This window comes from Clarias gariepinus, chromosome 8, assembly GCF_024256425.1.
Source record: "Clarias gariepinus isolate MV-2021 ecotype Netherlands chromosome 8, CGAR_prim_01v2, whole genome shotgun sequence".
Lineage (NCBI taxonomy): Eukaryota > Metazoa > Chordata > Actinopteri > Siluriformes > Clariidae > Clarias > Clarias gariepinus.
In genome coordinates this window covers 7335001-7348356 of record NC_071107.1, presented here as the reverse complement: position 1 = coordinate 7348356, position 13356 = coordinate 7335001, and the positions used below count along the sequence as shown (strand labels likewise).

Here is a 13356-nt window from a genome sequence, read left to right as displayed (position 1 = left end):
TGCAGCAGGTCAATGAAGCTCTAATTATACTTTTATGAAGGTTTGTTAAACCTCTACTAAAGCTGCAATGAAGGTCTGCTGAAGCTTTACTAAACCTGCAATGCTGAAGCTTTACTTAAGTTCAATTGAAGCTCTACTGAAGATGTAAAGAAGGTATTTTGAAGCACTACTGAAGCTGTAAAGGTCTGTTGAAGATCTATTGAAGCTGTAAAGAAGGTCTGTTGAAGCTCTAGGGAAGCTGTAATGAAGGTCTGTTGAAGCCCTACTGAAGCTGTAATGAAGGTCTGTTGCACTCTATTGAATCTGTAATGAAGGTCTGTTAAAACTTGACCGGTGATGAGCAGATCATCTTCAGATATATAAACAAATCTGTGAAATTCAGGTATTGTAATATAGAAATTTATCAAAATCATGATATAGAATCACAATTTTAACTGAATCTGCAACTAGGTTTTGTGATGTCCTATCGACTGGTGATTCCCATCCCTAGTGTTTATACCAAACTGCCATAATTTTATTCTGAAGCAACCAGGATTTTTTTTTAAAGGAAATTACCGGACCTATATGAAATTCATTTCTGCAAAGATTTAAAAGCATTCTGACTCAAATTATAAATATGCAAAACTGCAGCACAGACTAAATTAGCTCACAAATAAAACATTTTACTTCCATATTTAATAGCTTTTTTTTTTATTATTTATTGAAAATTTCACCATATCAACGATGGCAATAATTAATCAATCAGATCAATATTAACTATGTTCCAGCTGAAGCTACTTTGAGTGAACCTTCTGACCGATCAGATTCGAGAATGAAACTTTACACTAAGATTTTTACTTATTATTTTACATGAACAACTACAGTATGTCACTGCAGCACCACAGTGGCTTAGTGGTTTCACTTTCGATTTGCACCTGTAGGGGCTTTTGGGTCTGTGTGCATGGAGTTTGCATGTTCTCCCCATGCTTGATGGGTTTCCTCAGGGTACTTCAGTATCCTCCCACAGTCCAAAGGCAGTCCTGGGCTAATTGGCGTTCCCAAATTTCTGCAGGGTTTGTGTGAGTGTGTGTCCAAAGTATACAGGATAAAATGCTGGAGAAGATGAGTGGGTCAATTCTGATAGCAAAGAAGGTTTGATTCTCGGCCAGGTTTGATTCCTCTGTGTGCATGAGTTTGCATGTTCTCCCTGGGCTTGGTGGGTTTCCCTCCGGGTATTCCGGTTTCCTCCCACAGTCCAAAAGCATGCAGACTGGTGGCTTATTGCCGTTCCCGGGCCTTTGTTTTAACTGTAGTCCTGTTTGTGTCCACCAGGGGGAAGCGTTCCCTTAGAAATACGGCGTCACCATTAACAGACTTTTTACGTGATCATCAAACAAGCGAAGGACAGCACTATACTTATCTATACTTAAACCTATAAAGTACAGAAAATTTCTAAGTGTAAGTATAGATACAGTACAAAGTAAAAATGTAATACGAGCTCTTCCTATAAAAAATAACATTTTATATATATATATATATATATATATATATATATATATATATATATATTAGTTTATTTCAATAAGAAAAAAACAGCAGTGAATGGGTGAAGCAGGAATTTATGTTAATTTACTTTATGAATAATAACCTACTGTAAATAAAGGATCTGAACAAAGTGCTTTATTATATTACTATGTGTGTGTGTGTAAGAGAGAGAGAGAGAGAGAGAGAGATGACATCACTGCGTCATCATAAAGAAGTGTATTGTCTTTTTAATAGAGTGAGATTTTGTTTTTTGCTACTAGCGAGCTACAAGTGCTAAGTTAACACTTGTTTCTGTTTCACACATTTAAAATAAATTATTAAATTTTGTATAATCTGAAGTAGACTAAATGTTACCATGCTAGATATATAATTGTATATATAAATTTTTCGATAGCGTTCCAGTATCCTGTCTGGACTAGTCTTTATCCTGGACATATAAACCTTAATTTGTCCTGTTAAAATACATTTTAAAATCCTCTCAGGGGCTGGCTCAAGCGGTGACGTAATCAGAGCGCTAAAATCTAACCAATCACAGCGCGCTGGAATTATTGAATTCAGCACGCGCAGTGGGGACTCTAACCGATTGAGAATGCATATGATAGGCCCAAAGGGTCACATTCCTTCATCAAGCAACTCCCTTTGTAACCCTTTTGCGCTGAATCTTCTTGAATCAATATACCTTATATATTTTTGGCAGTTATTGATTATTAAAACACACAAAAACTAATGTGCTAGCAGGACCGTCCAGATCCCTTTAATGGAGCATGTGCTCAAAGTACAGTAGATAGATAGATAGATAGATAGATAGATAGATAGATAGAACAATTACAGAAATAACGTACCCAAAGGAAACCCACCAACCAAACTACTCACACAAACCCGAGGTGAAAATCGAAACCCTTTAGTTTGTGGAGCGCTTTTACCAAAGGTCATTGTTGCAAATAGCTTTACAGAAATTAAAAATAATCAGATTCGCCCTGATGAGCAAGCAAGGGGCAACTATGGCAAGGAAAAACTCCCTGAGGTGTGACAAGATCTTCAAACTAGAATATGGGCACCTGAATGCGCCAGACAGGTCCGGAGGGAAAAGGGGCTCTGGATTACTGGCAATTCAGGAAATGGCTCTAATTTGATTTCTGTATTATTGTAATTAAATGGAAGTGATTCATTCAAGGTCCGTGATTCATTTACACAACAGCCCATAGAGTTTCAGATTTGCTAAGCCATGCCCCCACATAATCGAAACCAAATTGACAGAAAATTAGCAAGTTACCTGAATATGATGAGAACTTTTTTTTTTTTTTTAAGAAAAAAAATTATTTCATTTATCCAGTGCTTTTAACAATGGTCATTGTCTCAAGGCAGCTTTACAAAATAAAAATAAAATTATGGAAATGTGTATCATAATGATCAGATTGTCCCTGATGAGCAAGCCCAGGGTGATGGCGACGGTGGCAAAAACTCCCTGAGATGGCAATAGGAAGAAATCTTGAGAGGAACCAGAGTCAACAGGGAACCCATTTATTTGGGTCATAACAGATAACAGGAATTTTATACCAACGTACTGTGTGTTAGGAAACAGGTAGTTCAATATAACAGGAAATGTCTAAGTTAACATTGAGAAGTGAAGAGTATTCATTCTATGTGAGCTTTCGGTCAGAGACCTTCTTCAACGTGTAGATAGACAGAGAAATTAATTGAGATAAATTTGCTTGAAGCATGTTCAGCATTGAGGATATTCAGGTTATACCCTCTGTATTAAAGCTGCCCCTTGTTGCCTGTCTGGACTTTGAGGAAGGTCTCTGTCCAAAGGCTTACATGCGATAAATAGATTTTTTAATTTGTGGGTGCTTCAATTTAAGTTTGATGTTCTGTAGCATCAGCACTTCAGAAAGGCTTTATCCCCCAGATAAAGAAAAAGAAGTCTCCCATCTCCAAACTTGTATATTTGTTTTGTTTTGGATATTTTATGTTTTGTTATAGATAGATTCCGATCATACATGCCCTTGTGACCCTTTTGGTATTCCACAGACCGTCTCTTCCACGTGCTCTAGCGAAACCGACCAATCCCACAGCAAAATTCTTTCGCAAGCGCTGGTGCAGCGCTCCAATCCCACCGCGGACGTCTTTTCACGAGCGTTTATTAGATTGGCCAATCCTCAGCGCGTCATGTCTTAGTCAGGGGCGGGGCGTCGCAGTGGGCGTGGTTTGTGGGGCAAAAAAAAAAAATCCGAAACAAGGCGTGTACACTGTAGCCGGGTGTAGAGACACGGCGCGCGCGCTCAGGTTTCTCCGCCTCCGTCTGCCGGTATCATCATCATCATCATCATCCTCAGTCTCGCAGCGCTGGATTTTATTTATTTTATTTTGATTCATTCAGACTGCAGCTCTTACTTACTTACTCTCACACGCGCACACACACACACACACACACACACCTGAGCCTGTTTCATGAGCGCTAGAGGAGACACACCGCTGAGAGAACCCAGAAGATCCTGATCCTCTCATCTAAGCTTCCGGTGCACGACCCCCATAAAGGTAAGGAGGGTTAACAAGGTCATATGGATTAAGACAGGTGAGGAGAGACAGACAGGTGAGGACAGAGAAAAGAGACAGACAGGTGAGGACAGAGAAAAGAGACAGACAGGTGAGGACAGAGAAAAGAGACAGACAGGTGTGGACAGAGAAAAGAGACAGACAGGTGTGGACAGAGTGGAGAGACAGACAGGTGTGGACAGAGTGGAGAGACAGACAGGTGAGGACAAGGAGAAGAGACAGACAGGTGAGGACAAGGAGAAGAGACAGACAGGTGAGCAGGGACAGGCAGGTGAGGACGAGGAGAAGAGACAGACAGGTGAGCGGGGACAGGGAGAAGAGACAGACAGGTGAGCGGGGACAGGGAGAAGAGACAGACAGGTGAGCAGGGACAGGGAGAAGAGACAGACAGGTGAGCAGGGACAGGGAGAAGAGACAGACAGGTGAGGACAGAGAAGAGAGGCTAAGAACTTTTTTGTTAAGACTGAAGGAAACATGTGAACCCTGACCAGTCAATACTCGTGTGTGTGTGTGTATGTGAGAGAGAGAGAGAGAGAGAGAGAGAGACTCTATGTACCACCAGGTAGAACCTTGCCTTGTCATGAAGGTGGCAAAAATGTTGAAGAAATGAATAAAGGAAGAATTGCAGGTTTGTGTGTGTGACTGCAGAGAGAGAGAGTGTGTGTGTGTGTGTGTGTGTGTGAGTGAGAGAGAGAGAGAGAGAGAGAGGGAGAGGTGAGCTAGTGAACAGTTTCAGTCTTCTCAAACTGCTGATCATGTCTCTGTCTGTAGATTAGAGTCTAATCTCAAAGTCAGACCTCTAAAAAAAAAACTTAACAGAAACTCCCTGTATCGATGGCAGTTGTTAAAGTTTGGCTCTGGTTTTTGTTTGGTTCATTTCCGGACCTGTGTGAAGCACCTTATCAGCATTAGAGTATCTTGGAATTTTACTATCGGGGGTTTAGACTTAATTAAACTTCAACTTATCTTGATTAGACTTAAAGATAGGCTCCACCTTCTAATCATTACACACCTTTCCATTAAAATATGTTAAGTGTTAAGTGATTCTGGTTATGGTCTATCGGTTATTGTTTTTTTTAATAAGTTGTGAGAGGTCAGTGTTTGTCAGGGTAATGTCCCAGTGGGCGGAGACAGGAGAGTTGCAAATAAAAAAAAGTACCACCACATTGCCCTAATTAGTACGAGATGTTGTAAAGGCTATATCGAACTACACTGCTATCAGCACAGCAGTGTGGGTAACATAGGAAACTGCGAAAATACATCTTCATCAGTTTGCAATTTTAACTTTCTGTTTCCAGAACCTTCCGGTTGTTTGTTTAGAAGTTTCACTCATCTGGAACTGGAACATGCCCCGATCCTTAGAGGAAAACCAGAAGAAGGTCTGATGATAATCTGCAGGAGAGCCACTAGGTTCCTGCATTAGGTTCAGGAGATATCAAATGACTTTAGGCTAAAGCTTCATCACTGACCACTTGTTCTTCTGAAGGAACTCATAGGGATTCTCTGGAGAACCTTCAAACAGAAGGGTTTCTCCATCAGAGTGGGTTCTGAAATCAGATTGAGCTAGCTAATAATTCAAGAACCCTTGGAGAACCCTTTATCCTAAAAAAATATGTCATGTACCAGGGAAGTAAAAATGAAATATCTGAAAGGTTCTAGATAATTTGACATGATCTTCAAGGGTTCTGAGGATAATAAAATGGTTCTTAACTACAATTTCTAAACCCTTTTTTTAAAGAGGGATGAACCCCTTGAACCTTTATAGTCTCAATTGACAGAACAAAAATAAGTAATCCATAAGGGTTCTACTGTATGTGGTTCTAAGGCTGTAGCTTTAGGTAAACTCCTGGCTGGGTGTATCATGATCTGAAGTTTTCTTTAAGATCTTCTGTGGTCCCACTGGGTTCCTAGTGAGAGCTGAAGCACCCAAGAGAGACCATTAGGGTTCTCATGTTTTTTTCTCAAAATGTTTTTTGAGTTTATGAACTTCTCTGGAGTTTAACATTGATCTTCAAAGACGTTTGTAGTAGAATAATCAAATTAATGGCTCCTTAAAGGGTTCTTTCAGGGATTATTGGATCCTTAAGCGTTCCATAACAGCGTGGTGGTATTTGCTCTGCAGTTTGTGGGTTCTCTCATGCTTGGTGCGTTTCTTTTGAGTACTCTTCAAAAAAAGATTGCTGTAGTGTTCTATCCAGAGCCTCTAAGGGTTCCTGTTCCAGTGCAGCAGTAATGTGAAGTTTTCTCTTGGTCTTCTTTAGTGAGAAAAAAATCTGTGCGTAACGAATCTAATGTCTTTAACTTCTTAGGTTCTTTAAAGTTTTAAAGAACCTAAGAGGAGCTTGAAGGACATTAGATCATTATTACACTCTTTTGAGAGCATGATCTGTGCTTTAGGGCTGCGTTCACTTTACACACTCAGATCAGATCAGATCTGTGTGCCATAACTGTATGTGACTCTTAAATGTTAGTGTTTAACGAGAACTCATCTGAGATCTCAAGTGCTTGCACACACACAGAGGCACACTTCAGGTTCTTGGAGAGGTTCTTGGAGGTTCTTGGAGGTGTTCACACTGTTTCTGCTGATCTAGAACCGCTTATGGAAGTGACTCGGGTCTAAATCGAAAAAACTATTTCTTCAAAAAAAAAAAAAAAAAAAGAATCTGATCTGATGTCCTGGCGGTAAATCAGAATAGCGTCACTTCACCCTGATCAGATTATGATCAGACTGCGTTAATCAGACAGACCTGGGAACCTTTATTGGGTTTAGTTTGTGTTGTAATGCTGTTTAACAATACTCTTTAACATATAAACATTTTAGATAAGAATAAATATTTTCTGAGTTAACATTAGGAACTTACCTGAGCTCGTACACGCACAACAACAACGGGACGTTACTCATCACTCGCAAATGCACATACATGGATAAGATGTAGCTACATCTGTGTGTGTGTTTCTGCACGAGTGTGTGTGTGTGTGTGTGTGTGTGTCTGTGCATGCTCACATTCTCAGCATTGCACGGTTCGGGGTGATTTCATTCAGTAACAGATGATATAAAGCCATGACTTGTTATTCACCCTCCGGCTACAAAAGTATTGGCACCCACCATGTTTTTGTACTGTTTAGATGTTAGTTTTTGTTGGGGGGGGGGGGGGGGGTGTTGCAAAAGTATTGGCAGTCAACAGTGCAGAGGGAGTGCGGTTTACACTAACAAGGTGCCTCGCCACCTGCTTCAGACACACACCACACACTCACGTCGTGGGTGGGGGATGGAGCCTATCCCAGGAGACTCGAACACACTCATTTTGGGAACGGCAGATTAACCTAATCTGCATGTCTTTGGACTGGAAACCTGAGCACCCGGAGGAAACCCACCAAGCACTGGGAGAACAAGCGCACAGACCCGAGGCGGGACCCAGACCTTGGAGGTGCAAGGCGACAGTACTAACCACCAAGCCATCGTGACGCCCCCCCCCCCCCCCCACACACACACACACACACACACCTTTGTTTAAGTGCTCTGTGTGTGTGTGTTTGAGTGAAAGAAGGGGGGAGAGAGAGAGAGAGAGAGAGAGCTATACAGTCTTCTTTAGTGAGAAAAAAATCTGTGCGTAACAAATCTAATGTCTTTAACTTCTTAGGTTCTTTAAAGTTTTAAAGAACCTAAGAGGAGCTTGAAGGACATTAGATCATTATTACACTCTTTTGAGAGCATGATCTGTGCTTTAGGGCTGCGTTCACTTTACACACTCAGATCAGATCAGATCTGTGTGCCATAACTGTATGTGACTCTTAAATGTTAGTGTTTAACGAGAACTCATCTGAGATCTCAAGTGCATGCACACACACAGAGGCACACTTCAGGTTCTTGGAGAGGTTCTTGGAGGTTCTTGGAGGTGTTCACACTGTTTCTGCTGATCTAGAACCGCTTATGGAAGTGACTCGGGTCTGAATCGAAAAAACTATTTCTTCAAAAAAAAAAAAAAAAAAGAATCTGATCTGATGTCCTGGCGGTAAATCAGAATAGCGTCACTTCACCCTGATCAGATTATGATCAGACTGCGTTAATCAGACAGACCTGGGAACCTTTATTGGGTTTAGTTTGTGTTGTAATGCTGTTTAACAATACTCTTTAACATATAAACATTTTAGATAAGAATAAATATTTTCTGAGTTACTGTGTGAATAAAAAATAAACATGTAATCAAATCTAATCTCTGCATAATCTGATCTTTAGGTCCGATCTATAGATTTGTGGATTACTGAATTTTTTGCGAACAGAAGAAAGAAAAGGTGAGAAGAAGACATATGACACTGCCCTGTGCTTAGATCTGATCACAGACACACACTTTGTGTGTGTGTGTGTGTGTGTGTGTGTGTGTGTGTGTGTGTGTGGTAGTAGTGCAGCAGGATTGTGGTTGTTGCCAGGTATCAAAGTCCTGAGGGTGCGGCCATGTACAAACACGCTCTCTGAACTCCGTCTGTCCTTTCCCTCTAACTAACTAACACACACTCACACACACTCACACACTAAAGCAGGTCAATGTGGGTCTTCAGGTTAGCCTTGTTTTTCCATAGTATGCTGAGTATGTGTTTTTGGAGTTTTCTTGCAGACACACACACTCTGCTAATAAAAGTAAATTACACATAGTTAAGGAATGAACTAATACTAACTAGCAGAGTAACGATAGCAACGGTGTGTGTGTGTGTGTGTGTGTGTGTGTGTGTTTGTGTGTTTGTGTGGTTTGATGATGTGATGTGATTGAGGCAAATTTGTGTGTGAGCGAGTATTGCCATAACGCGCTGCATTAGCAGGTGCCCCTCTCGTGTTCAAGTGCCCTAGATCAGTGTTATAGTTAGTGTAGTGGCCAGGGGTAGCTCAGTGGTTAAGGCATTGCACTACGGTTCGGAAGATCCCAGGTTCAAACCCCACAACCACCAAGTTGCCACTGTTGGGCCCTTGAGCAAGGCCCTTAACCCTCAACTGCTCAGATGTGTAATGAGATAAAAATGTAAGTCGCTCTGGATAAAAGCGTCTGCCAAATGCCTAAATGTAAATGTAGTGAATAACCGATGATCGACACACATCTGGTAGAGGGTGATGGAAACATCTGGAGTGCACTCGCACACTGCCTTAGGTTCTAATGCTTTGTGTGTGTGTGTGAGAGAGAGAGAGAGAGAAAGTGGCCTGGGGGGGGGGCAGGTGTGTGAGTGTGTGTATTTCTAAGAGTGTGTGTGAGTGACAGACAGAGAGAGGTGTTCAGGTTGGGGGAGGGTAACATTAGGAACTTACCTGAGCTCGTACACGCACAACAACAACGGGACGTTACTCATCACTCGCAAATGCACATACATGGATAAGATGTAGCTACATCTGTGTGTGTGTTTCTGCACGAGTGTGTGTGTGTGTGTGTGTGTGTGTCTGTGCATGCTCACATTCTCAGCATTGCACGGTTCGGGGTGATTTCATTCAGTAACAGATGATATAAAGCCATGACTTGTTATTCACCCTCCGGCTACAAAAGTATTGGCACCCACCATGTTTTTGTACTGTTTAGATGTTAGTTTTTGTTTGGGGGGGGTGTTGCAAAAGTATTGGCAGTCAACAGTGCAGAGGGAGTGCGGTTTACACTAACAAGGTGCCTCGCCACCTGCTTCAGACACACACCACACACTCACGTCGTGGGTGGGGGATGGAGCCTATCCCAGGAGACTCGAACACACTCATTTTGGGAACGGCAGATTAACCTAATCTGCATGTCTTTGGACTGGAAACCTGAGCACCCGGAGGAAACCCACCAAGCACTGGGAGAACAAGCGCACAGACCCGAGGCGGGACCCAGACCTTGGAGGTGCAAGGCGACAGTACTAACCACCAAGCCATCGTGACGCCCCCCCCCCCCCCCCCCCCCCCCACACACACACACACACACCTTTGTTTAAGTGCTCTGTGTGTGTGTGTTTGAGTGAAAGAAGGGGGGAGAGAGAGAGAGAGAGAGAGAGCTATACAGACTTGGACAGGATTACACACACTGGGAGGAGAGTGCTGGGATTTATTCTGTACAAACGCAAAGCACTCAACAACACACACACTTAGAGTGTTGTCTCCCACACACTCCTCCCTAGCTGGACACACACACAAAGCTGCCACACTGTTTGCAAACAAAAACACACGCTGTTTTGCAACTGGAGGAGTTCATCAACACACACACACACACACACACACACACTTCTCTCATTTATATTCTTTACAGCATTAATATTCCTACCTATTTAAATATTAATGATGGTGTAATGAATATTAACAAGGGAATACATTCTGCTATCAGTGATGAAGCGAACGTTTAGTTAATATTTATTTACTTTTATTAATATTTGTGATCGAAATAACATCATCACAGTAAGACCACTGTGTGTGTGCTGTAGTGTAACAAAATGTAGATGTGATAAATAACTACAATGCTGATGACTTCTAAACTTATGATGGTGTCACCCAACTCTACCGCAGTCGCCGACTGTGTACTCGGGTACGGACTAATATTAGGTGTCCATGTCAAACCTGGACCTGGAAAAAAGGAAAAAAAGGACTGATATTTACAGAAGACTTTAAGCATAGTATGGTGATGAGACCATTAGCCACAGGAAAACATTTGAACAGTGCAAACATTTTAAAATGTGGCTCGGAGCCCACTGCAGTTGTTCCCGTAAACACTTAGTGAGTAGAACGGCCTGATCCTTGAAATTCCACTGATACCTTGTCATCAACTTTTGGAAAAGAAGCATCTGTCTGTGCGTACAGTTCCATTTTCACAAGGAGTTCCTGGGAGGTCAGGGTTTCAGACGTGAAACTCATGTGTGAGTGTACTGAGAAAACCTTTTACCTTCGATGCTGTCCAAGCACTAGTGAAACGCTGGGGAAAAAGTGCATTAGCGTAGTGAACGAGGATGTCTGTGACGCTCGCTAGAGTTAATTAGATAATTAACAGAGTTTATAAAGTTTGCGTTATCTTATCTAATCTGTCCTTCTTTATTTAAACTAAAAGTGGTTATAAAGTTATTATTCCCGAGACTCAGCATTAAGGCTTTAATTATCGCCCTTCCTTTTACTGGAATACAGGGATCAAACTCCATCTATTATTCATCGTATGCGTGTGTGTGTGTATATACGCAATCAGGACTTTCTGAAGAAACCATCATCTCTTTATAGAGATTTATCAGAGATGCTGCTTTCTCTCTCTCTCAAACTTTGCAAAGCTCTTCCTATTATAATAACACTGGAGACTCCTTACATAAACATTATTTACATTTATTTTTTTAAAAACTTCTTTCTAGACTGAGTTTTACCAGACGCTGACGCACCAAAGCTGAAGCGAAGAACTAAAGGATCAGCTGAGACTGAGTTTGATCAGCAGGCCCAGGCTTTTAGTTTAGGATCAGATTATACATATTTAAGAGTGTTTGACAGAGACAGTGACATTACGCGGCTCATTCTAGCTCTCATTCTCTTTAGATTGGTTAGATCTTCACGGGCGAGCTAATCCTAAAGCAGGAAGGCGGGCGTAAAATGCAAAACCAGCTGTAAAGGTCTGGGTACGCTCTTTTCTATTTGCATTTTCTCACCTGATCCACACTTGTTTGTGGAAATGTATTCTTTTCCGTAAATTTGAAAGAACATCTTACCAGTTACAACAGAAATGTAACTGTATTTTATTGGGATTTTATGTGTTGGACCAAAGAGAGCATTAATCAGAGTAGCAGCTAAGAGGTCTATGGTAACTATGGAGGAGCTGCGGAGATCCACAGCTCAGGTGGGAGGATCTGTCCACAGGACAGCTATTGGTTGTGTACTCCACAAATTTGGCCAATGAGGCAAGAAGTAAGCCATTGTTGAAACAAGGCCATAAGAAGTCCTATTTGCAGTTCATGACAAGCCATGTAGGGGGCACATCAAACATGTGGAAGAAGGTGCTCTGGTCAGATAAGACCAAGGTTGAACTTTCTCTTTCACTTTAAAAGCATCATATTGTGGAGATGATTTCTTCAGCAGGGACAGAGAAACTGGTCAAAGTCAATGTGAAGATGGATGGAGCCAATTACAAGGTAATCTTGAAAGAAAACCTATTAGACTCTGCCAATGACTTGAGACTTTGGCGGAGGTTCAGCTTCCAGTAGGACAAGAACCCTAAACATGGTTTAAATCAAAGCGTATTCATGTGTTAAAATGTCCCAAAGACAAGACCTACGGTAAATCCAATTGAGAATCTGTGGCAAGACTTGAACAGAAAATTGCTGTCCCATCTGGGGGGACGCATCAGTACACTGTGAAACGGAACAACGTTCTTCCAGGACCAAGGTGCTGCATACAACGTGAATAAACAAAACTAACTCGCTGACTTAGAAACCTAATTAACTGACTAGCTGAGACAGATTGACATTTTTTTAATTAACAGAAAACGATCTAAGTTCTATACAAAGTGACAACATGAAACATTGCAATACTTTGAGGTAATGAGGTAATGATTTGAGGTAGTGTGGGAAGGGACAGTAAACATTCCTTGTTAAGTAGCAGCGAAGATAGAAAGCATTTCTGTGCAAATAACAAGTACCAATATTATGCAAAAGAGCATTTACTGGTTGGTTTGAACAATTGTTAGATGGCTGTTGATCAGTGTGTTTGTGCGTGTGTTGTTTATTAGTTCAGTCTCAATGTTTTGAGGTACACATCCGTGGGACAACGCTGTTGCTATAAAAATGATAAGATTTTAGAGCGGGTGCATTAGGATAAACCGTTCCGAGCTGCGTTTTTATACAACAGTACACACACCAGCTGACCAATCAGATTGGGGAAATCAGCCATGCAGTGGTGTAACAGTTAATAATTTTGTTTAATCACACGACCAAGAAATAATTTTTCCCTTGTTTATGATGATGATGATGATGATGATGGTGTGTAAGCGATATCCACAGTACATAGCTTTAGGGACGGTTAAGTGCCTGAGGTTGTGTATTTAATGATTGAATGTAGATGAAAGACAGAAAGTGTGTATTGTCGAACAGCTGGTATTGGTTGGTGTGTGTTTGTGGGTAAATATTTTTTATAAAAGGCTTTTATTATGGTAATGAATAATGAACATCATTAGTGTGTATAATGGTGCTGTGTCATTTGCTTTGAGTGCTGAGTGTGTTGCAGTGTGTGCAGCGAGTTCAGCGCGAGTGGCTGTGTGTCGATGAGCGTATTGATTCGGTTTCAGGTGTCCCTGTGTGTAGCGCGCGTGC

General features: G+C 41.4%; 1 protein-coding gene and 1 long non-coding RNA gene across 3 annotated transcripts in view; both read left to right on the top strand.

Annotated features, from left to right (window-relative positions):
- Nucleotides 1-20: 20 nt before the first annotated feature.
- LOC128528410 (uncharacterized) lies at nt 21-673 on the top strand. The gene is made up of 2 exons (XR_008360956.1): nt 21-249; nt 315-673. It is a non-coding gene; the product is annotated as an uncharacterized LOC128528410 (long non-coding RNA).
- A 3111-nt stretch (nt 674-3784) lies between these two features.
- Nucleotides 3785-13356, top strand: part of coro2aa (coronin 2Aa) — a 25560-nt gene continuing 15988 nt past the window's right edge. Inside the window, exons 1-2 of one of the 2 annotated variants that reach the window (XM_053501228.1) lie at nt 3785-4062; nt 8318-8373. The gene's annotated coding sequence lies outside the window, so the exon portion shown is untranslated. The remainder of the gene's footprint in view (nt 4063-8317; nt 8374-13356) is intronic. The other variant, XM_053501226.1, reaches the window with a different exon arrangement.